Consider the following 17290-nt stretch of genomic DNA (forward strand, 5'->3'; position numbering starts at 1 on the left):
CCGGCGGTCGGCTTTTAGACCGTCAGGTTCCAGACTACATCCCCTATCAGCATCCCTGGCAACTGCCATCCTGGCCAAATGGTAGTTACAGCTCTGCAGTTGTTGTATGTCACTTGCATATACTTGGGCAGGCAACCTGTGTCACCCCAGCTGGACTACATATCCCAGCATACCCTGCCACAGTCTTGCAGTTAAATCATGTTAAAAACTGTAGCATGCTGGGACTTGTAGTTCCACAGACTGCATGCCCTCCCCCCTCCCCGCTATGGCAATATGCACAGTATGACTGGCAGTGCAGATGTGAGGGGGGGCACTATGCCAGCTGCACTGAGTACACTACAGAGCAATGTTAAGAGTGGAGACTGATCAGCCGGGACACACAGAGCATACACACCAAACACTAGAGCACAATGCCGGGACTCTTTGAAGATAACACTTGTCAGTATCCCGCAGTTCCATGCATAGGACCGGACACAGTCGTCACTGTAAACACAACGCAAAGCTTGAGCCCATTCTGGTTTCCCGCCACGGTGACGCTGGACTGCTCCCGAATCTTTAAAGTAGAGCGTGAATTGCATGATACCGAGATGTCTCCTTTCCAGGCGCCATTTTCCTGAAGTCGAAAGGACGCTGAAAGCACGGTATCCGGGAATACTACTACTACTATTACTGCAGCTGCTGCATCAGAGAACCTTGATTGAGATACTGCATATGTGCTGGCCTTCCTGATCTCTTATCATGGGGTGAATGCAAGATAACATACACCTATATGGCCTTTTAGCAAGATTCTTTCTGTACTGGAGCTGATCTAACCTGCTGAAAGGAAAGCTTCATTGTTTCCTAAAGAGACTGCTCCTAATTTTAATAGCACAGCTACTGTAGCCGTACATTGGGCCTCATTCAGACCCGCTCGCAAGCAGGTCGATGGTGGGGCACTGCATGCGCGAGCCTCGGAGCGAGTGAGAAATTCACTCGCTCCGGGGCTCGCTACAAAACGGGGCAGCTGTCGAAGTTGAGCGACAGCTCGCCCCGTTTTGGTGGGTCTGGGGGGTGCCTGGCCAAACGGAGGCGTTCCCGAAGGAAGGCCTGCCGTTTGAGAGCGGCCCTACTGACATCACTCGTGATGTCAGCAGGGCAGCCAAGAGCCACGGCGGGCCCGGGTGACGGGGCGTGGCCTAATCAGGGGAGGCGTAGCCACGTCCCTTAGGAAAAAAACACAGAATAAAAAAAACATTTTAGCAGCGCCGCTTCACTGGGAGGGGGGCACTGTGAGCCCCTCAGCCTGGCGCACAGCCAAACGGGGTCACGATCAGCATGATCGCTCCCCCCATAGGCATAGGAGCCTGCTCCAGCTGCTGCGAGCAGTCTCCCACTGCAGCCCAGCACACAGCAACGTGTGCTGGGCTGCTGTGATGTAGGAGGGAGGGGGGCAGTGCCAGACCAGGGCCCCCGCCGGGCCCCTCCAGCAAGCCTGGGCCCGGGTAATTTGTACCTGCTCCCCCCCCCTCTCGGCGCCCCTGGATATCAGTAGTGAGCTTCCTGCTCTATTAGAGCATACTCTCTAACATTTCATAGAGAAAACCCGGTACAGGGGCGTGGCCATGTTCAAAAGGGGGTGTGGTTACATTTAAAGGGGCGTGTACACTGAGCTGTACATGGGAGCTGGAGGCAGCTGGCACTGGCTGGGCTCTGACTTCTGATCACTGGAGCAGGCGTGATTACGTCAGCGTCAGTGCTGACTGCACTACAGACCACCAGGGAGGACGGAGCGGCGCCGCCTGTCACTCAGCTGCGGTGTCCTGTGTCCCAGCAACGCTGTTAAAGAATTGAGGAGATTGAACCCCACCGGTACAAAACGGTACAGCCCCTGTTGCCGGTACAGACCTTTTAAAAACGGTACTGTATCCGCTAAATCGGTATAGTTGGAGGGTATGTTATAGCAGGAAGCTCACTGGGGCTTGCGGCAGACGAGACCCTACCACAAGGGTCTCGTCGCAAGCCCGATGATCAATATCGATCATCCAGCACTCCGGGAAGCTGCAGGTTGATCAGTCAGCGATATCGCTGACTGATCGTACCGTGCGTATGCACCATTAGCGTCAGCAGCATTGTGCATGGTCCAGGGTGGGTACTGTAATGGTACAGGTCACAAGTGCCAGCAGCATTGTCCAGGGTGGGTACTGCTTCTGGTACAGGGCGGTGGTTCTCAAACTCTGTCCTCAGGACCCCAAACAGTTCATGTTTTTTAGATCATCTAGCAGGTGCACAGATGTATTCATTGCTCACTGACACATTTTAAAGATCCACATTATTTTACTTGCGATTCTGTGAAGAGACCTGGAAAACATAAACTGTTTGAGAACCTGTGGTACAGGGAGTAAGAGCCAGCAGCATTGTCCAGGGTGGGTACTGATATGGCACAGGGCATAAGGGCCAGCAGCATTGTCCAGGGTGGGTACTTCTATGGTACAGGCTATAAGGGCCTGCAGCATTGTCCAGGGTGGGTACTACTATAGTACAGGTCATAAAAGCAGTAGTATTGTGCATTGCCCAGGGTGGGTACTGCTATGGTGCAGGGGATAAGAGCCAGCAGCATTGTCCAGGGTGGGTACTACTATGGTACAGGTCATAAAAGCAGCAGTACTGTGCATTGCCCAGGGCGGGTACTGCTATGGTGCAGGGAATAAGAGCCAGCAGCATTGTCCAGGGTGGGTACTGCTATGGTACAGGGCATAAGGGCCAGCAGCATTGTCCAGGATGGGTACTGCTATGGTATAGGGCATAAGGGCCAGCAGCATTGTCCCGGGTGGGTACTGCTATGGTACAGGCTATAACTGCCTGCAGCATTTTCCAGGGTGGGTACTACTATGGTACAGGTCATAAAAGCCAGCAGTATTGTGCATTGCCCAGGGCGGGTACTGCTATCCCCCCTCATGACGCCACTGGGTACAGGGCTGTATAACGGTGGCAGAATTGAAAGGAGTATTATGCCATGTATATACTGAGCTATGCCTCGTGGCCATTGCGTTATGTTGTATGGTGGAAGTTGGCTCTGATGATACATTGTTATTTTGCTCCATTTGTTCCCTTGGGTTAATTTATTTTTTTCTTACTAATATTCTTCCATTTACACACATTAAGTAAATAGTTCTTGACACATATCACTCAAGTTTAAAATTTACCTTTTAAGCTGGGTACACACCATACCACTGTGCGACCGAGCGAGGTGGCGACCGATGTAACAATATATCGCGTGAGCCGTACACACTGCACAATCCAGCGTATGACGGCGTAATGTATAGTTGCATGTAACAACACCACCTCGTTCATTGCATCGTCCCATCTGCTGGGCAGGACTGCAAATGGTACGATGTGTACGCTATAGCATACCGATCCACTTCGGTATGATATATATCGTAGCCATTATAGACACACGACAGTAAATATATGCTTGTCTCTATAGCAAGGGGAAGTTATTTCAAAATTTCTTGTCAAAGTAATGATCGCACTATGATAAAATAAAAATCACTTTATTCCAGCAACAGTCCCAATTTTCAGTGTACGGTCATCATTCGGGACTATCAGAGAATGAGGCTCATCAGTCAGGGGGTGCGGTTTATTATTTTTGGGCCCCGTTGGGTGGATAGGGGGTGACGCGTATTTTTGTCCTGTGTCCTTTATAGCAGGCAGCGTGGACTGAGAATTCCTGCCACATTAGTGATAAGCACTATGAGAATTGCTGCAGAGAGCGTGCGAATAATAGGTCTCTGTGCCGCTAGGAGTCAGAGGGTCTAGATGACTATTCAGCCTCTGTCTGTGCAACTGTTCTCTGTGTAGCTTATGCAGCTCCCTCCATTTATTTATGTCATGTGACGGCCGTCCCCGTGATCATTTACTGCTGGGACTGTCAAATGAAATGAAATAACTTAACTGGCCCTCGTTCTGAATGAGGGCGGCCGCTTGCCTTTTTAAGTGCGGCCTCCTGGGCGCTAGCTAAGCTGTGGGTTACCACCCACAGCTTTAGCGACCGACCAGGTTGATGGTCGCGATGGTCAAGACCATCAGGGCTTGCGACGAGACCCTAAGGTTGGGTCTCGGCAGCCGCAAGCCCCAGGGAGCTTCCTGATCTGATCGAGCAGGAAGCTCCCCACTGACATCACTGCTGACGTCAGTGCGGCCACCCACAAAACGGCAGGCGATTTTGAAACCACCCCCCCGCCACGCCTACAAAATGGGGCGAGCTGTCGATCAACATCGACAGCCGCCCCTTTTGTAGTGAGCTCCAGAGCGAGAGAAATTCTCTCTCGCTCCAGTGATTGCGCACAAGCAGTGCGGCCGCTGCACATGCGCAGGGCATAAACTTTGACCCGGTTGCGAGCGCTCAGCGCTTGCGACCGGGTCTGAATGAGGACCACTGACTGCACTCCTCCCTGCTGTCCTGATGTAGGCAAGTCCTGATTTGAAAGGACTGTCTTGACATTGGTCTGAATTTTGGGAGGCGGTATGCCCGAATGTCCCGGGACCTATCAGCCTTTGATGTTAAACCTTCATACAGTGTTTCGATTTTTGCGTACATTTCCGATGTTCTGATCTGCGCAGGAGCCGCACTGCACGGATCTGGTTCTGCGATGTCGGTTGCAGTGCCTATTAAAACCGCAGCGTGATTGTCTTGCTGCTGGCGTTTGGGGGCAGCAACGGAGAGCGATACAGATAATGTGGCGTGTTAGCCCCGTTTTCTGGGTGTGCAGAAGCCAGTATCAATAGCCCCGGCAGGGTAGTTTAGCCAGACATCCAATGGGCCAGCCATGTTTGCGCAGTGGATCCGATGCTACCTATTTTGGATCACAGGAAGCGTCTTTTAACACAAGACGCCGCCTGTGGCTTTTGCATTTTTAGCCCAGCCGTAGGAAGGAGCAGCAGCGTTGCTTTTACTGACCACCACTGAATCAGCCCCTTTGTTGAGGTTTAAAAAAATGTTGGTGTCTTCGTTTTGTAAGTTTATTTTAGTGGGGGGGTTTTTAGGCTGTAGTTTTACACGATGGTCCCTAGGTGGCGATGATGTAGTATTTGAAGTAACCTTGGTTCAGTGAATGGTACATCATGGTGAAAGGTGCACTTATGAAGTTGTTTATGCCACAGGTTAGCAAATCGGCAAGTGTTTAACTATGGCCCTAGCATTACAAGCGACTGCAATGGGCTCTGACAGCACAGGGAGCCTGGCCCAGAAAGAAAAACAGCATTAAAGTATGAGTTTAAATTGGCTTTATTATGAATTTATCCATGTGTCTACATGGTTTGGCAAATTATGAGGATAGAATGACTGCATGCAAATGCAATTAGTATTCTGCCTTATTGGATACTGTCATATTAGTGGAACAAGCATTGTGGGTATGAATCCGACAGCCTGACCTAAGGACGCCCACCTCCCATTACTCACATTCGTATACTTGGCCAACATAGAGAAACAATCGGTAACATCGGACAGTTAATGAAGCCCAGACCTTACTCAGGAATTGCTTACTTCTGCGCACGTTATGAGGCCTCAGGCGGCATCTGGTATCGCAGTGGATAATTTATGCACACCCATGCAAAGGCGTTGAAATGCACTGGCACGCCAGCATTTGCCCAGTAACCACCCACAAACGGCACATCCTGTCAATCACTCTGCCATGGGTCTGCGTCTCATCTGCGATCGCTGTCCCCATCGCAGTGGTTAGTTCGCGCACTGCGATGCATACGCAGTACGCAAAAATCGACCAATTACTTGAGTATAAGCCACTGTGTCCCTTGCAAAATCAGGCCCAGAGGCGCTGTGTATTGTGGGCTGGCTGCAGCACAAAAAGAACATCGTAGGAGTAGGCAGTGCAGCACATAGGAACAGCAGGCAGTCAGTCCACACAGACGGCTTTATTCAGAGGCGGCCGTACGGTCTACGACCGCACGGCCGCCTCGATGTTTGTCTAGTGCGCATGCGCACGAGGGAGCCGGCTCCTTCGTGCGCATGCGTGAGACCCGCTACGACCGACAGCGCCGGTCGTAGTGGGTCTCTTTCCAAAGGGGGCGAGCTGTCGATGTTGATTGACAGCTCACCCCGTTTGGAAGGCGGGCCAGGGGGGTGGCAGCCCAAACGGAGGTGTTCCCATGGGAATGCCTGCCGTTTGGGGGAGGCCCCACTGACATCACTAGTGATGTCAGTAGAGAGCTTCCGGCTCTGACAGAGCCAGAAGCTCTCCGGGGCTTACGACAAGTGAGACCCTACCCTAGGGTCTCGTCGTAAGCCCCGATGGTCGCGATGGTCAATGCATAAATTATCCATTGCGATGCCATATGCATACTGCGTGCGATGAAGTTAGCAATTCTTGAGTAAGGTTTGTGCAAGTGTGCGTGAGGCTCCGATTGTACTCGATGTTACCGATGGTTTCGCAGTCTTGCAAAGTATTAAGGATGTGTGTAAGGTAAGGTGAGCGTCCTTATGTTGTGCTGCTACAATGGATTAGCATATCATCGCAGTGAAACTGCATGTGTAATCGCTATTCCAATCCTTGCTGAATTAGGCCCATAGGAAGGCATTATCTGAAATCGCACATGCAACACCTTCTCACTCTAACATGTGTCGCCTTTAAACAGGCAAATCAGTTCACCAAAACAAAACTAAGGCTGAAGAACAAACTGTGTGTTCACAAATCCCAGAGGGGAGTCTAAGGGCCTGATTCAGACCCGCTCGCTAGCAAGCGGCCGCTCGTTGCAGACGATGTTCGCATGTGTGTAGTTCGCAGTGCGCATGCGCAAACTAGTACGAGTGATGGGAATGTGCTCACTCGGCGTGCCATAACAGCCCAGTGGAATGAGTGACAGGAGAGGTTGTTTGTGGGTGGTAATTGGCATGGCAGTAGTAACGGGGGAGTGGAGTTGCGGACACAGGCGTGCCAGAGTGTTTCAACACTGTTTCAAAGGCGTGCATAATTAACAGGCAGCGTCATACTACACGTCACCTGGTTGATTATTACACTGAACTGTTCGCAGTGCTTGCGGTAGGGTACAGTCAACCGCAAGTGTTGCTGTCAATTCCGATGGTTCCCGATGTACCGATGGTTGTATATATATCGCTCGCCAAGACATAGTGGGCGTGCTTATGCCTTGCCATGTGAGCGGCTGCCTTGATGTCACTTAGCTGAATTTCCATACGCTGAGAGCGAGCGGGTGCATCTAGCGAGCGGGTCTGAATCAGGCCCTAAGTGTGTAAATAAGTGCTATGTGTGAGTCTGACATTTTTGACTCTGTACTCTTAGAGAAGTCTCCTTCCTTCCACCATTTCTGCACCCTCTACAAATTTGGGGATGAACAGCACAAGTAAAGATGGTGACGTAGAAATTGACAATGGTACTGTGGAAGTGAAACAGGATGCTGGAGATATTTGTGTATCTGACAGGGTGAACAAGCTTCAAATGACCGCGATGGTGATCCAAACCAGTATCTACGGACGCTATACTCTGATCGCAGATGCATGTGGGCAGGGCCGGATTGATAATGGGGCGGATGGAGCTGCAGCTCCAGGCCCCCTTTCAAGATAGGCCCACAGCATCTGCTGTGCTGCTGTAGACAGGATTTTTTCCCCTGCTACAGCAGCAGCTAGTGCCCGTCTGAGGCCCCGCTTCCCCAACTGGTGGCCGCTATTCCCCGCCCCTCTGCGCCGACAGATCAAATCCCGGCATAGATTAAGCACATGGTGGCGCAGAGGAAGGCTTCACTAGCCCTCCCTGCGCCGCATTAGCATAGTGGCTCGGTGGCGCCATGTGAACTCGCGGCTTGCAAGGTTACATGTTACACTATCACATATCTGCAGCTCTGCGCCACCAAGAAAGATTGTCCCGACTCCTGGCTGCGTCCTACCAGTTAGCTGAGGTGAGCTCCGGGAGGGCTGCCCGCCTGGCCATGGACTGTCCTCCTGAGATGTCAGTATGGAACTGTCCTGCTGGCTGCTGCTGATCGGGGTAACAGAGCAGAAGTGTTGCTGGCTGCAGCAGTGCTATTAGACGCCAGGTACTACAAGCTGTTTGTAACTGTATATGTAGTATATGTATATATGTATATTATTTACATGTATGTGTGTATATATATATATATATATATATGCTGTGTGTATATATATATATATATATATACAGTATATATATATATATATATATATACACACACACCACACACAGTATATATGTATATTATACACACACATATGAATATATAGTACAGTTGGTATATATATATATATATATATATATAATATACAGTATGTGTGTATGTAACTGTGTATGTGTATATATAATATATATATATATATATATATATATATATTAATGTTGGCCGGCTCTCTCTTGCTTCCATGGAATTAATTGCACTGGAGTCCTCCTCGCTTACCAAATACCAAGCAGGAACAGATATCTTAATACATGCTACTGGTGACTGAGAAGAAATCACTCTGAACCCCACATTAATGCATCAACATTTCAGAACACTTTACTTCAGTTCTTTCGTCAGGATACACAAAAGGGATGTAGTTATGTGACTGGTGGCCTCGATGCGGCCGGTCTAAATCCTGACGGGGGAATGCCAGCAAGGGAGTTAAGATAGGCATCGAAATACCGATGCCTATCTTAATCCCGACACCGGAACACAGGAGGACGTCAGCCCAAACGAGGCAAGTCTGGCGGGCGCCCTTAGAGTTATCCGCGGGGGGGGTTCGGTTTTTTGGGGTGAGGTTAGGGTTAAGCACCCCTGGGGGGGGTTAGGAGCCACTGGAGGGGGGAGGGGGGATTAGTGTTAGGCACTAAGGGGGGAGGGTTAGATTTAGGCACGAAGGGGGAAGACTTAGGTTTGGGCATTAACGGGGAGGGTTAGGCTACAAGAAGGGAGGGTTAAGGTTAGGGGGAGAAGGGGGGAGGGTAAGTATACTTACCCGACCCATCGGGATACCAACCATCGGGGTGCCGCTGTCGGTATTTTGACAGGAGGCATCCTGACAGCCGCCATTACATACCAATTCCACACGAAAACATACAAAGACATACCTTTTATAGACTATATATATATAAATGTACATATGTGTGTGTATATAATATATAAGTACACACATATATATATATATGTATTAGTGTTCACGCTAGGCTGTTTTAGCAGGACGCCACGCCCTGCCCAATTTTTAAAGGGAAAAATGAGCCCTGCCCTTTTTAGCAGCGCTGTTCACAGATACGTTCACTTTACTTCTTCCTTATCGCCAGGACAGGCTCTTATGAGATACCTCGTCCCAGCTATTAAAATGGATACATCCGAGAAGAAGAAGAATCCCTATTGCTGTGATTTATGGCGATTATGATTCTTCATTTTCAGGGAAAGACCACATATTTTAATAGATATACCCCTATAGCTATTAGTAAGGTAAGGTCTCTCATTTTATATAGAGAGATTTCCCATTCATGACATCACTAAGTTACCCATATGCTATTTAGTACAGGGGTTACACATTTACATAATCATTAAGTGCCTTTTTTTTCCATATTACAGTCATGTTAACAAGGGGTGTATCCCTTTGTTCAGTAAGCAAAGAACAGAGGGAGATTGAGGTTTTGAAGGGAGACGCTAATCACCCCCCTCGGCACAGTCCACACCACCTGTGCAGAACACACCCCCACAACACCAGTCACACACCCCATATCACTAGTCAAACTACCACGGCGCTGGTGACACCCCCTGCGGTGGCACACGGTAGGCCCTTCATAAATTTAAGCTCCAGGCCCATGTGGACCTTAATCTGGCACTGCATGTGGGTGGTGTCTTATTTCCTACAGACCTGCTGCATTTGCATTTTGGACGGTATTATACAGCAGATTCCCTGTGGCTGAGCAATAACATCCACGTCAGAATGGGGTCCATAATTTACTGTTTTTCATTGTGCAATGCACAAAAAGTGCTTACGTTATTATTCTCTTTAATACAGTCAGGTGTATAAATATTGGGACATTGACAGAATTTTCATATTTTGGCCTCTATTCACCACCACAATGGCTTTGAAATGAAACAAACAAGATGTGCTTTAACTGCAGACTTTCAGATTTCATTTGGGGGTAATTACATCCAAATCAGGTGAACGGTGTAGGAATTACAACGGTTTCTATATGTGCCTCCCACTTTTTAAGGGACCAAAAGTAATGGGACAAACTAAACAATCCTAAATCTAACTTTCACTTTTTAATACTTTGTTGCAAATCCTTTGCAGGCAATTACAGCCTGAAGTCTGGAACGGATAGACATCACCAGACGCTGGGTTTCATCCCTGGTGATGCTCTGCCAGGCCTCTACTGCAAATGTCTTCAGTTCCTGCTTGTTCTTGGGGCATTTTCCCTTCAGGTTTGTGTTTATCAAGTGAAATGCATGCTCAATCGGATTCAGGTCAGGGGATTGACTTGGCCATTGCATAACATTCCACTGTTTAGCCTTAAAAAACTCTTTGGTTGCTTTTGCAGTATGCTTCGGGTCATTGTCCATCTGCACTGTGAAGCGCCGTCCAATGAGTTCTGAAGCATTTGACTGAATATGAGCATATAATATTGCCCGAAACACTTCAGAATTCATTCTGCTGCTTTTGTCAGCAGTCACATCATCAATAAATACAAGGGAACCAGTTCCTTTGGCAGCCATACATGCCCATGCCATGACACTACCACCACCATGCTTCACTGATGAGGTGGTAAGTTTTGGATCATGAGCAGTTCCTTTCCTTCTCCATACTCTTCTCTTCCTATTACTCTGGTACAAGTTGATCTTTGTCTCATCTGTCCACAGGATGTTGTTCCAGTACTGTAATGGCTTTTTTAGATTTTGTTTGGCAAACTCTAATCTGGTCTTCCTATTTTTGTGGCTCACCAATGGTTTACATCTTGTGGTGAACCCTCTATATTCACTCTTGTGAAGTCTTGTCTTGATTGTTGACTTTGACACATATACACCTACCTCCTGGAGAGTGTTCTTGATTTGGCCAACTGTTGTGAAAGGGTTTTTCTTCACCAGGGAAATAATTCTTCTGTCATCCACCACAATTGTTTTCCGTGGTCTTCCGGGTCTTTTGGTGTTGCTGAGCTCTCCGGTGCATTTTTTCTTTTTAAGAATGTTCCAAACAGTTGATTTGGCCACACCTAATGTTTTTGCTATCTCTCTGATGGGTTTGTTTTGATTTTCAGCCTAATGATGGCTTGCTTCACTGATCGTGACAGCTCTTTGGATCTCATATTGAGAGTCGACAGCAACTGATTCCAAATGCAAATGTCACACCTAGAATCAACTCCAGACCTTTTACCTGCTTAATTGATAATGAAATAACGAGGGAATAGCCCACACCTGTCCATGAAATAGCTTTTGAGTTGATAGTCCCATTACTTTTGGCCCCTTAAAAAGTGGGAGGCACATATAGAAACCGTTGTAATTCCTACACCGTTCACCTGATTTGGATGTAATTACCCTCAAATTAATCTGAAAGTCTGCAGTTAAAGCACATCTTGTTTGTTTCACTTCAAAGCCATTGTGGTGGTGAACAGAGGCCAAAATATGAAAATTCTGTCAATGTCCCAATATTTATGCACCTGACTGTATATACAGTATATGGCTCCACAATGTGTCTACAGCTGCATGCAGGGATAAACAATAAAATTGTACATCAATAGATAAGATAACCATTAACAAACTATCCCATCAATCGCAGGGTGGGGTATTGAAGGGAAAAGTACAGCGACTCATTGCAGCTAGTGAGCGCGTGGGCAGAAGGAGCAGGAAGTAAAGCCCCGTACACAATGGACGATTTTTATGAACGATATGAATGATAATGATATTGTTGAACAATATATTGTTCAAATCTTCCAGTGTGCATGAACTGGAACAATGCGCTCTCCCGCGGGTCTTTACGATGATACCCCAGTCGTCTGTACATTCAGCTTAATCTGAGGATATTGTTAACAATGCCATGCTGCCGAATGCAGCATGGCACCGCTACCCACTCTTGTATGCACTTGCCGATGCCGGGTACATCGCTGACGTGGTCGCTCCGTGCACACATCGTCCAGTGTGTCCGGGGCTTGAGCCAGCAATAGCTGATCCTGTACCCAACAAGTGGGCTGGACAGACCGGATTAGAGTTGCTGGAGTGGAATGGGAGACCATGGAACAAATGTACATTGGTGACCGGGACAGTTATATGAGTAGAAAACAGGGGAAGGGGGCCCTACTAATTATGGGGCTTATGTGGGGTACACACTTGAAGATTTGTGGATTGGCCGACCTAGTTAACAATTTTGGAAACTATATAAAACAGCAATATCACAGTTACCAACGATATGTCTGTTCAGAAGAACCCATTTAATTATGCCCACCCAGTTTTTATGACCTATTCAAAGGTTCCTGCGTCCAACATACAATGCGCTCATTTGTTCATCCATACAACATGTGGTCAATATATCGCATTGCCGTGTAGCACAGACAATGCAATATTTTGCTGTCAGAGCGATATATCGTACATCGGCTGTACAGGTGACATACCGTCTAGTTTGTACCCAGCATTACAGTCTTGGTGATCTGGATGTAACCAGCGCGGAGACTTGGTAAAGAGATTAGATGGGAGGTCAGTGGGGTAGAAGTATGAGGGCTGATAGACTTATTTATTTAGGAAAAATTCAGGTACAATCAAATAGCAAAAAAAGCAAAATGATAAGTACAATCACAGTCACTATCCGAATCGGCACAACTGTAGTGAAAAAGTAGATATATTAGACAGACATGGTCAATTACATTTCTGCATTAGAAATATGTTTGATATCTTCCTGAGTGGGTTTGAGTTCAGGAAGGGCGGGTGATTTGTTCACACAAATGAGTATGAAACCTATCTAAGAGGAAGTGATAGATCGTGCTTAGCTCATTGATAGAGATAGCGGGGGGTTGGATGTTTCAGGGGAAATATGATGAGGGTTGTAAGTCAACCTTGTAAGTATAGCCCAGGTGCCCATGCCAACCGTGGAAGTTATTGTTCTTGTTGGTCCTGCAAAATGTAAATAAGTTTCTCCATGAGGTTTATAGACCAAATGTTGGAACTGCATGACTATGGATTTTAACAAACAGAGTAAGGAGCGAGGAAAGAGAGTGCAAAAGCCCATCCCAAAGTTGTGTTGCGATAAGTCCACAAAAAATGTACGAATGTGCCCAACTGCTCACAGCCTAGTCAACAAACTGGTGTAGTGGAGGGATACATTTTAGCAAGATTGTTGGTTGCAAAATACCATCAGTAGTAGAGCTTCTATACATTCACCTTGACTATTATTAGTGTTCACTCTAGTTCCGGCGGCAAGCTGGGTGCCGGAGCTAGAGAGGGCAACTTTGTGCGCGCCCGAAAAGGGGGCGTGTCTACAAGACGCGTCCCCTTTTAGTCATACTTGGGTGCGTGCCCGGCACTTACGGACACACCGGGCAGCCCCCAAGCGCTGCAGTGAGAATAGATGCCGGGCGCATGCGCCTGGCGTCTATTCTCCGGCGGTGACTGGGTCACCGCAAATTTCTCCACCCGCGGGACACTGCGACCCGCGGGTGAAGACGGCATCCGCAGGCGGTGAGGGCAGGGCGCTTTTTGCCCTCCTTCTGGAGGGCAGGGTGCTTTTTGTCCTCAAGAAGGAGGGCAGCGCGCCGCGCCCCGCTAAAACAGCCTAGCGGGAACGCTATATTATGAAAATTCAGCTTGTGGCTGCATTGTCCTGTATAGTTTGCTATGAGTCCATCTCGAGGGTCCTGAGGTCCCTCTTCCATTCCTTCACATAAGTGTCACAGTCCTTTAAGTTCCTCTTCAACACCAGTGGTGTTGCTAACTCCAGTGGTGCCTTCAGCACATCTCAGACTCTATATATGTGTTTGCTTACCTGGACTAATTGCCGATTATTGTCACAGCTCGAAGGATCCCGGCGCTTACTTTCTGGGTCTGGCAGTGCTGGTCGGCATCTGAGCAGTGGGTGGGGAGTCCACGGCGCCCGCTGCCGAAGTCACCTTCTCTCCCTCTGCTGCTGGCTGTAGCTTCTCGCGGCCGTGGCTCCTATAAGGGTGTGCGCGCTGCTTATAGATCAATCTAAATGGACAGGCGTGCCCAATAGTGAAATCTCTGTGGGATGTTACTATTTTCAAAGACTCTCTGAAAAAGCCCTGGTGTTAAAGGGGCGAAACGCGTCAGAGGAGCCGTTGATTGACATCATCCCTAAGTGGGACTGGTATATTGGAGAAATGTGAACTTTTTTCAAACGGAGGTAATACGGCAAGTCTTCAAACAAGCCTAGCTGGGACTTCAGCTGGCTCCGACTTATTAAGTGTGGCAAAATCAGCTGCCAGGCACGGGAGACTGAGACAACGCTGATGCAGCATAGCCCGACTTCGGCTGCCATCTGAATGATTGTGGAGACCAAAGATTCCATACAGCGTGATAAATGACAGGACACTCTATAAAGTATTGCCCGTATTTGCCTCAATTATTCATCAACTGTGAAAGTATAATCCGTGGTGTAGAGCCAATATACATGACTGTATCATTCAGGACTTGACCATAAATTGGACTACCGTATATACTCGAGTATAAGCCGACCCAAATATAAGCCGAGGTACCTACTTTTACCCCAAAAAACTGGGAAAACTTATTGACTCGAGTATAAGCCTAGTGTGGGAAATGGCAGCAGCTGGTAGTGCCCCCAGTAGTAATTCCCCCTGGTTGTGCCCCCAGTAGTAATCCCTCCTGGTAGTGCCCCCAGTGGTAATCCCCCCTTTCAGTGCCTCCAGTAGTAATCCCCCCCTGGTAGTTCCCCCAGTGGTAATCCCCCCTTTTAGTGCCCCCTGTTGTAATCCCCCACTGGTAGTGCCCCCGTAGTAATCCCCCCCCTGGTAGTTCCCCCAGTGGTAATGCCCCCTGATAATGCCCCCTGTAGTAATCGCCCCCTAGTAGAGAGAGAAGTGATAAGAATAAAAAATAAATAAACACCTTAAACTCCTGGTCCCGCCGCTGTCCGCTCCTCCGGCCGCTTTGCATGGGACAGACGTCATCATGACGACGTGTCTCCCATCACCCACTGCGGCAGCCGGAAGATGGCTCCCGCAGTGGGAGCAGCAGCAGCCGCTGAGAGTCTGACAGACTCTCAGCGGCTGCTGATTACAGCAAACACACAGCTGCCGGCTCCGGCGGCTGTGTGTTTGGCATTGTGTAGCGCTGACCGAACTCCGTCCGGTCAGTGCTACACTTCACTCGAGTATAAGCCGAGGGGGGACTTTTTCAGCACATTTTTTGTGCTGAAAAACTCAGCTTATACTCGAGTATATACGGTAAATAGTTTCATACTGGAAGTTTTACATCAGGTCTAATTAATGGACTGCAACAAAATGTTCATCTAAACCACGATATTGTTCTGGGTATGGCTCAGAGATAAACCTATTTTTAGTGAAAGGACCATAAGAAAACTCTCAAATGACAGTAATATGATTATTTATATGTACTGATGTAGATTGTGAAATGTATTTTAATTATATAATGTGATTAAATTAACAATTGATATTTATATTGGAGCCTTGACTGACGTGTATCTTTCTGCCATTTCATAGTCTCTAAGGGGCATATTCAACTATCCGCGAAAAGTTGGAAATGTTCCGCCTGCCGTACTTTTCGCCAACTTCGCGTGTTTTGGAGGTGAAAACTTTTAGTGTGCGTTCCCGCTATTCGCCCTATTCAATTCCAAAGGATGCGAAAACTAGACCTGGCAAAACTCAAAACAGGCGAAAAGTGCTGTCAGATTTGGGGAAACCAGCCTGGCACCCCCCAAAAGATGCACTAACATTGGGGAGCAATGTAGATGCCCCCGAATAGTCCTGTCGAAGCTATTTGTGGTACTTAAATGCTCTCAACAGCTTCTAAATACCATCTTTGTACAAGTGATGAAGAATAGCATTTAGCAGGGTTTTTTTTTTTTTTTTTAGAGAATCAGTAGTCCCAGCAAATTTGGGGTATATGAAAATTGGTGCAAGTATGGTTAAATAGCTCAAAAGTGAAGTTTTAAAAAATGCACCTTCAGCATACACCTGCAATCAAGAAAACACCTCCCCCATACTTGCAGACCCCCCAAAAACTTATTTTGCTAGTTTTTAAGTTTGTACCCCAATTTAGTACTTTTTTAGCCCCCTTTTTCAAAGTCATTTTTTGGGGTGTTCTTTCATTTATTTTTTTACATTTTTTGACGCATGTTAACTTTGGGGACCTGTCCCAAGGGTGCAGGGTGGTTTCCCTACCTTTGCACCCAAAAAACGCAATTCTGCACTTTTTTCCACCTGCTTTCATAGGCAAATTTTTTTCGCCAATACCAATGCATTGACTTTCCGCGTAGGCGAAAAGTCTTTGGAATTGAATACGGGTATAACTTCGCCTGGCGAAATAACGTCATCAGCAAAACTTTTCCGCCGAAAGCGGCTTACGTAGCTAATTGAATATGCCCCTAAATCGTTTAAATTAAACAGCGCAGTCATAAGTTGTTGTATTTTTAGATTATCAGGTCTATTCCCACGTATCTGAGGCAGTAAGTCAGAACTACTGCTCTACATGTCAGCTCTTCAAGTGATTCTGAGCTGGTTCGAGTCTGGATTCCTGTTCCTGGTCTATTCCTGCATTCTGCTCACAAGTTTACTGATTTCTGGTAACCTGCTGTGTTCATTCCAATGTCTTGTATCTTCTGCATTTATTATATTTGCTATATTTTCATTAGTCTGCAAGGTCCAGATTTTTTTGTGCTCTGAACGTCAACCATCAAATACCCTGAAACTCTGTGCCTCATATTGGGCCTGAATCAGCATGGATCGCAACTGCAAAAGCATGTGCAGATGGATGATTGTTGCGTACTACGCTTGCGCGATCACAGAACTACGATCACACTGCGTAATCGCAGTGAACGGAAAGCCATCGCAGAGTGAGTGACAGGTAGTCAGTGTTTGGGGGGAGTGGGTTGGAGAAATGCAGGCGTGCCTGTCTGTTTGTACTCCATTTCATGGGCGCGCATAAATTAGCCACTGCGACGGCATACGCAGCTTGTGTACTCACTGCGTGCAACGAGGTTAGCAATTCCTGAGTAAGGTCAGGGCTGCTGCAATTGTGCATGAGGCTCCAATGTTACTTGATGGTTTTGCAGACTTGCAAGTTATTACGGATGTGAGATAGGGTAAGTGGGCTGATTGCATTCAGTAGCATACTT

Source organism: Taudactylus pleione, unplaced genomic scaffold, assembly GCF_031769625.1.
Source record: "Taudactylus pleione unplaced genomic scaffold, aTauple2 ptg000510l, whole genome shotgun sequence".
Lineage (NCBI taxonomy): Eukaryota > Metazoa > Chordata > Amphibia > Anura > Myobatrachidae > Taudactylus > Taudactylus pleione.